Consider the following 7,654-nt stretch of genomic DNA (forward strand, 5'->3'; position numbering starts at 1 on the left):
CATATATATATATTACTATAATTGAGATGGATCACATGATCTAGTGCTAATTGTGTATGCCTTGGTTGAATTGATCATTGAAGTTTCACATTAGACTAAGGACTATCTCATTGTTGATATCCACACACAACACACAAGTTTATGTTCAATAAATGTCATATTCATTTGTGTGATTGTACTTGATGAAATGTGTTTTCACATGCTCAATCTTTGTTAATTCAAGCACAAAAAGATTTTTGAGTATTTTAGGTGTTTTTGGAAAGTATTTTGTTTAAAAATTCTGAAAATTTCAAAAATCCATTTTTGCCCTGTTTTGGCGACTTAGTCGCGGGTAAGTCAAGTCGCGAGCCTCAGTCGCGTCTTCACGGGTCATTTTTGACGACTTGTTCACGAGTGGAAGGTCCAGTCACGAGGGTTACTCAGAGATTTTCGTGGCTCAGCTCGCGACTCCCTCGCGGGTAGACTTTCCAGTCGCGAAAAACACTTAGAAATTTTTTTCAAACTTTTGTCTTTGAGTGTTTTGGCGGCTTGAACTGGCGACTTGTTGGCGACTCTCTTCAGTCGCGAAAAATGCGTGTTTGGCAAAAATAGGGGCAGTTTTTAAATCTTTTTCAGCTTTCCCTCGAACTTTTGTGATTGTTTATCTTTTCTCTCAACTATCTCCTTCCCAAACACTCTGTGCTCCCATTTCCAAACTCCATAGTTGCGTATTTTCTGCTCAAAATCTTCAAGTAACAGGTATGGGTTTTCATTCTTGAACTCCTTTCTACTTGATTTTGTGTTTTTCCCCCTTGATTTTTTGCATTTGTTTATGTTTTTGAGATGGGTTTGTGTTTCGGCTATTGCTCTATGTTCATGCTTAGCTTGTGGATGCTGTTGCTTGAGTTTGAAATTATTTTAGTTGTTTCCTTTTTGGTCTTCATCATGTGCCTAGCTAAGTGTTTCTTTTTATTTTATCTGAACTTATGCTGATGAGCTAATTCAAAATGTTCCTATTGTGGATGTGAAGTTTACTGTGTTGAATGTGCATGTTCTATTGTGTGAATCTATTGAGAGCATCTGTGTGTTTTACTATGCTATTTATGAGTCATGTCTTTCTCATCACATTGTCTTTAGGATTTTTTCTATCTCTGCTGCTTTAATTCTCCCCTGCATTCTCCCTGTTGTTCTTGTGTGTCCACTTTTTAAGCCTGTACATCAGTGTGGTTGATTTCAGTAGCATGAGGTTTAATTGTTTTAGTTCATCTGAGTGGAGGCATTTTTGTCCTTGTCACTAACAAAGTTCTGTTTTGTTCTACACATGTTTTGTACTATGTTGTTGTGGCCTCTTCTGATTGTTCACAGATGGCTCCCTCACCTCAGAAGAAAAAAACTCCTACAAAGAAGGCTGACAAACGATTGAAAATGGATTCTAATCTGTTTAGGTCGATTCAACACTTTGAGAGATACAAGGATTTCTTCTTGAAAGCAGGAATTATTCAAGAAAGATTTGTAGATTTGGAGGATTTAAGAAACTCCTTTATCCCCAGCTGTTTTGAAGGGAGAGGATGGGAAAAGCTTCTGAGTGATTTCCCTGTAGTGTGTGAACCCCTGATTAGGGAGTTTTACTCAAATGCTGTGATAAGGGAGAATGATTTAAGCTACTGGGTTAGAGGTAAAGAATTCACTTTGGATGCACATGTCATTGATGATGTGCTAGGGCTTGAAGGATTAGAAGATCATGAGTTTGTCAATTACAAAGATAGGATTGTATCTATTGAAACTATTCAACTAAAGATAGGTGGACAGAGAGAAGAGAAATGTCTGAATACCATAGCTTTTCCAGTGGACATGAGGTGTCTAACAATAATCATGATGTTTAACCTATATCCCATAAAGAAGTTGACTACAATCAACCATGCAAGAGCAATCTTTTTGATGGATTTCAAAGAAAAGACATTCATTGACATCAGTTCTCACATATATGACACTATTGTGGATGAGACTAGAACAACTTCTAGGCCAAAACTGATCTTTCCTAGTTTGCTAATGAGGATCTTTAGAAAGAAGGGTGTTCCAATCTCTTAAGACATCAGTCCCATGTCCACACCCTCTGCAATTAACAAGCTTACCTGCAAAAGGATAAGTGTTAGGCTTCCAGGAGAAGAAGATGAAGGTGATGAAGGAGAGGGTGTCCCAATGGAGATTGAGGCAGAGGCAGCAGGGCATGCATCAACCACAACACCCAAGAGGAGTGGCAAAAGGACTAGAGTATCAACTTCTTCAGATACACCTCCAAATGCTTTTCAAATCATTCTGGAACGACTTGATGGGATCAGAGGAGTCCAGACTGAGCACTCTGAGAGGATGAGAGCCATGCAGGACTAGATTGATATTTTGTCTGCAAAACTTGACAGCTTCACCACCCAGCATGGACAGTGACCTTTGGCCATTCCGGTCAAAAAGGGGGAGATGTTCTTTCTGTTGTTGATGAGATTGTTGAGAAGTAGAAAAGCTTTTAGGGTTAATGTTTTTATGCATAGTCTGTAGGCTTTATGGTTTGTACCTTGCTTAATGTAGCCTTTTATGCTATGTTGAAATCAGTACTTATATCTAAATGTCTTGCATTTTGATTTATGTACTGTCACTCTTGTGCCCTTGTAGGATTGGTCCTAGATGCATATACTTAGTGTATTATGCATTGGTTGAGTGTTGAGCATACAAGTATCTTGCTTTGCTCTTGTTAACTTGTATGTTCATGTGTTCATTCCAAGTGAGAATGAGCACTGTGATCACTACCTTGTGGTGTTCACTTGGTTGATCAAGCCATGATTTGATTCTTCACTTCATTTTTGCTTGATCACCTTTAGCTTGTTTCATACGCATTTCATGCTTTTCTGCATACAATGATCATGGTGTATTGTTGTGTTTCAGGAGTTTCATGTTCTTATGATTCAAGTCCTTCACAGCTTCTAGAGTTAGGTGTGAGTGAGTTTTGTTCAATTGTTCCCAACTCACATGTTAAGTCTAGAGTCTGTTTTAGGATTTTGTCACAGAATAGCCAAAGGGGGAGATTGTAAGGTTGAATTTAATCAACCATTTTATTGGCTTTATTCCGTGCCAAATTTGCTTATATTTCAGCATTTAGTAACCCTGTATTTAGGTGGGCTTGTTGTAAGGGTAGTGAGTGAGATAGAGTAAAGTTTGCTCAAGAGTGTGCAAGAAAACAGAGACTCGCAGCTTGACCTCGTGGGTGACTCGCGGCTGCAAGTCGCCAAACACAGCACACGAGCCAAGCATGCCGAAAGGTGAACAGTCATGCTAGCTGGAGCACTACAGGACAAAACAGGACAACTGGCCATACGGTCATCTCGCGACTGGATCTCGTGACTCAGTCAAGTCGCGAGGTCAAGCCGCGAGTTACCCCTGTTTTGTAAATCCTAACGTTTCACATTCCTCTCTCACTCCAGTATAAATATCCCTTTTACCCACAAATGTAAGAGAGCTTCCAGAGAGAATTTTGAGAGAGAAACCCTAAAGAAAAACAAGATTGATTCACCCACAATCTATACATTAGAGTCTCTTCAAATTCCTCAACTCTCTTCCTCTCCATTGTCAAATCCTTGAGAGGCATTTTACCAAACCTTGTTCTCACCATATTCATCACTGTGAGAGGGCTGTTTGGATTTCTGGGAAGCAGTTAGGAAGAAACCAATCTTCATTGGTTGATGCTACGGTCTAGTAGCGGAATCCGGGAACGTAGAAAAGAAAAAGGTTCAGCGCAACCTCGTTGGAGCAAGAAGTTTGGAGGGCTTAGGTGCACTGGGTAGATTAGGCTTGGAGGGTCTATTGCTATCCATGTATCCCAACTATATTTTCTAGTGGATTGTTTACCGCTTGGAGGGCGACGGAGAGGTTTTACGCCGAGGGCTGCGATTTCCTCTTCGATAACACATCGCGTGTTGTCTTTGTGTTTGCATCTTCCTTCCCTTTTATCTTTGCCTTTTATTATCTGCTGTGGGTTGTGATTTTAATTTGGCTTAGATAGTTTATCCAATTCTATATTATAGCTTATGTTCATTTTCCGCACACTAGTTGTTTGACATAATGCTTGAATTGGTTAATTTGTAAATTGGGGGTCTAAACGTTCAAGAGTGTTTATACACATATTTGAACTTTCAATTTAGATCATCGATCCAAATCCAGCACAAATTGGTACTAGTAGAAGTATCACCTCTTATTGTGCTGTTTACAGTCACCACATATGAACAAGCCTGACACTAGCAATTCTTTGCGCACTTTCTTTTGCATTCTTTTACATCATTTACAGGGAAATTATTTTCCGGACTGCGAACTTGTGTCACATTTAAGCTCAAGAAAGTCGACCCGCTATTGTCACATCTTGAATTTCTGATGCACCCATCAACAAAATTTTGAGAAAACCAGCTGTTAGTATCAGTTGGTTTCGACCCTGGCAAACATTTGCACGTGAACCAATTGTCGTTATTGCAGCTACCAGATTTCCCACAAGCGTTGTAAATGCTACATTGGTCTTCTGGCGCCTTCCATTGTGAAGACCAATTACCCTTCGTGGTATCCCAGATTAGATATCTTAACTCCCCGCTGTAATCCATCACCAGCCTTGCATTACTATAATTCTGAGACGGTACTATTTTTGCTTGGTTTTTGAAATATTTAGAACTCGCATTCGTGTTAAAGTTTGATAACAAGTTGGCTATAGGATAAGGCATTTTATCTGAGCTCAAGGACTTACCTGGGATCCGACTTTTCCATTAATCAACCAGTACATTTGTGATAGTGTAGAATCCCACTCCTAATTGATCTAGCTTAAACGTGAAATTTCCATTCATAGGGTCACCAGGGTCTGTCCATGAAACCAATTCAATGATTTCATCCATCTTCATGCCTGGAAGAAATGTATCAGTTGGATGATAAAGCTCTCCCACAGACTCATTGCTGACTGATCATCCTCGCTTAAGACCAGGTTTCCAGAATCCAAGAGCTTCACAGTCCGATTTGCGGGCGATGATTTAGCAAGACCTGTAGACCAAGAACTTTTTCTTCCATAACTCGAAGTATCCAATACCATGAGGTTTCCATCTTCTGCAATTACAAACTTTCCATTGGAACCGTTTAGTATTGGTTGCTTTCGGTTGGCAACCCATACAACTGCTTTATCCCATTTGTAATACCGTATCCCGACGAACCTTTCCGAGTTAGAGCTTTCCATAGGGGTAAAGAATCCAAGTTCGAACTTTCCTCCAGGGGAGACAAGAGTTGAATCGTTGTCAGTGATCCACTCGCCATGCTTCAAAATATCTCTAGCAGAGCAAAATACATGAGAGGAACACAAGAAGGAGATGGAAGATGGAAAGGAGTTTGCAGACATTATAAAGTAATGGTTTTTATCCTGATTTGTGAGGAAATTATGCAGTGTTGATGTGTTCTGTGAATAGTTGCTTTGCAGACGTTATAGATCAGCTGCAAAAGGTTTCGCTGCTAGTCCACGCACATTGGCTTTGTACAAAAATGCCCCCAATGTTCTTACTTTTTAACCAAAATGCTTCATGATAAAAAAATTTATTGTGTTCACTTCACAAGTATAAATATTTGTGAGATGTGAAGGGTAAGGGTCGGAGTTAAAGTCTCCAGGAGGGAGTTTCACACACATATTCACTTAGATTAAACTAGAGTAGAAATTCTATCTTGTATAAAAAAAAAAAAAAATTCGTTTATAAAAATTGTTGGAAAAAAAAAGTTTTGGCAAATGCATTATTAAAAAAAAAAAATAGTAAATTTTTTTATAGTTGAATAAGAAATTTGAGATTCAATCTCCATTTGCGTCGAAAATCAATCGCCATTTTAATTTGATGATAAAGAACTATTATAAAAATCAAACCTCAAATCTTGCATGATATAATCTCTTTGGACTTTAGACCCCATCAATGAAATCCAGTTAATGTTTACAATTAAAAAAATAATAATAATAAAAAAAACACTCTCTCAAAAAAAAAAAACCTTAACTCCATCCTATTGTAGTAGGATTCTTTATTTATTTATTTGTCAATTTAGGATATAAACTATTGACATGTAGCCCTTTAAAAAAAAAAAAACTATTGTCATGTAGCTAATTGCCTAATTTGACTTGTTTGTACCTTCTCTCTTAGCCTTTACTTTTAACGATTTTTTTTACTAAGTCATTAAAAAAAATTAAAAGGTTAAAGAGAATGGAGGTTACTGCAACAGCATAAAGGTTTTTGTCTTAAACTCGTTTTTGTGGTAAAGAATTTGAAGGCTACAGGTTGAAGACGACCAAGTGGGCCTGTCCGCAGATCCACTAGCCGAAAGGGCTAAAGTGACAGCCAATGAAAAACCAAAAAGGGGTTCCACAATAGTTTATTTATTTAACACTATTATTTGTATCTTTGTTCTATTAGAGCCAAGGATGTCAATACCGTACTGGAGGCCGTATCGGTTTGGCTATCGGTACGGTATATTTCGGATACCGGTCAATACCGGTGTACCGTTTCGGGTTTACCGTTATTTTTATATTTATAAATATATATATATATATATATATGTATGTATGTATGTATGTATGTATGTGTCTGTGTATATATATTATAATAAATATAAAAGTTTACCATAAAACATTTCCTCAATTCAGAACTAATTATTCATGGTTTTAGACTTTAGTATCAATTAAAAGGGAAAAAAAATAAATAAATAAAATAGAAAGCTTAAAAGTTACCATTGCATACTAAGAAAACAAATAATACTAATAAGTTAATGCAAATAAGTTACTATTCTGTCCTAACAAAAATTCAAAAATTACAAAACTTAAAAAAAAAAAAAAAAAAAAAAAAAAACTTTTTTCTGTACCGACCGGTATGCTCGGTACCGGTCGGTATTGCCCGAAATTGGCCGGTACGGTACGGAATCGATAACCTTGATTAGAGCATCTCCAGGAGCATGGCCATCCAGGTATATTAGCTATAATATAGAGAACTTGTGCACTGTGGATGCTCCAACGGATTCGGCAAAGTCAGTTTTTTTTGGGCTTATGAATAGTAGCCCATAAAGTCTGATGGGCTATTGTTCATTCTTCAAATTCTTAAAAAAAAGAATAAATAATGAATGAAAAAATAATATTTAAATGAGATAGAGAATCTGTTGTAAAGTGTATTTGAAAAGTGGGTAGGCAAAGCTAAATGTCACTGTTCATTAGCCAAACAGTATAAAAATTTGGCTAATCTGCTAAAGATACTCTTAGAGTGCACTGTGCACAGTGTGCAGTGTACATATGTCGCTTTTGGGATCCTTGTCTCCTTTGAGATGTTTATGTTTTTTTTTTTAATTTTTTAAATTTTTTATTTTTTATTTTTTTATGCATATTAACTATTAAGTCTGTTACATTCGGCACACCAGTTTTTTCTTATTAAAAAAAAAAAACCTAAGTACATGATCACCTCAATATCATGGTCAGTAATATATTTTTGCAACTAGTTGCTAACTCATGTGATACATTGGATAGGAAAAAAATGTGATACATGGGAAATCTATTAATTATATATATAAAAAAAATCCAACAATGAATGAAGAATTTAAATTATCACTTATACAATGTTGTTGACAGTACCAAACAACCTTAAAA

At 37.0% G+C, this 7,654-nt stretch overlaps 1 pseudogene; it reads right to left on the reverse strand.

Moving 5' to 3' along the window:
* The window catches only part of LOC115956794, a 29,252-nt pseudogene extending 23,863 nt beyond the window's left edge, over nucleotides 1-5,389 (reverse strand).
* Between the last annotated feature and the right edge of the window lie 2,265 nt (nucleotides 5,390-7,654).

Source organism: Quercus lobata, chromosome 8 (genome assembly GCF_001633185.2).
Source record: "Quercus lobata isolate SW786 chromosome 8, ValleyOak3.0 Primary Assembly, whole genome shotgun sequence".
NCBI classification, from domain to species: Eukaryota; Viridiplantae; Streptophyta; class Magnoliopsida; order Fagales; family Fagaceae; genus Quercus; species Quercus lobata.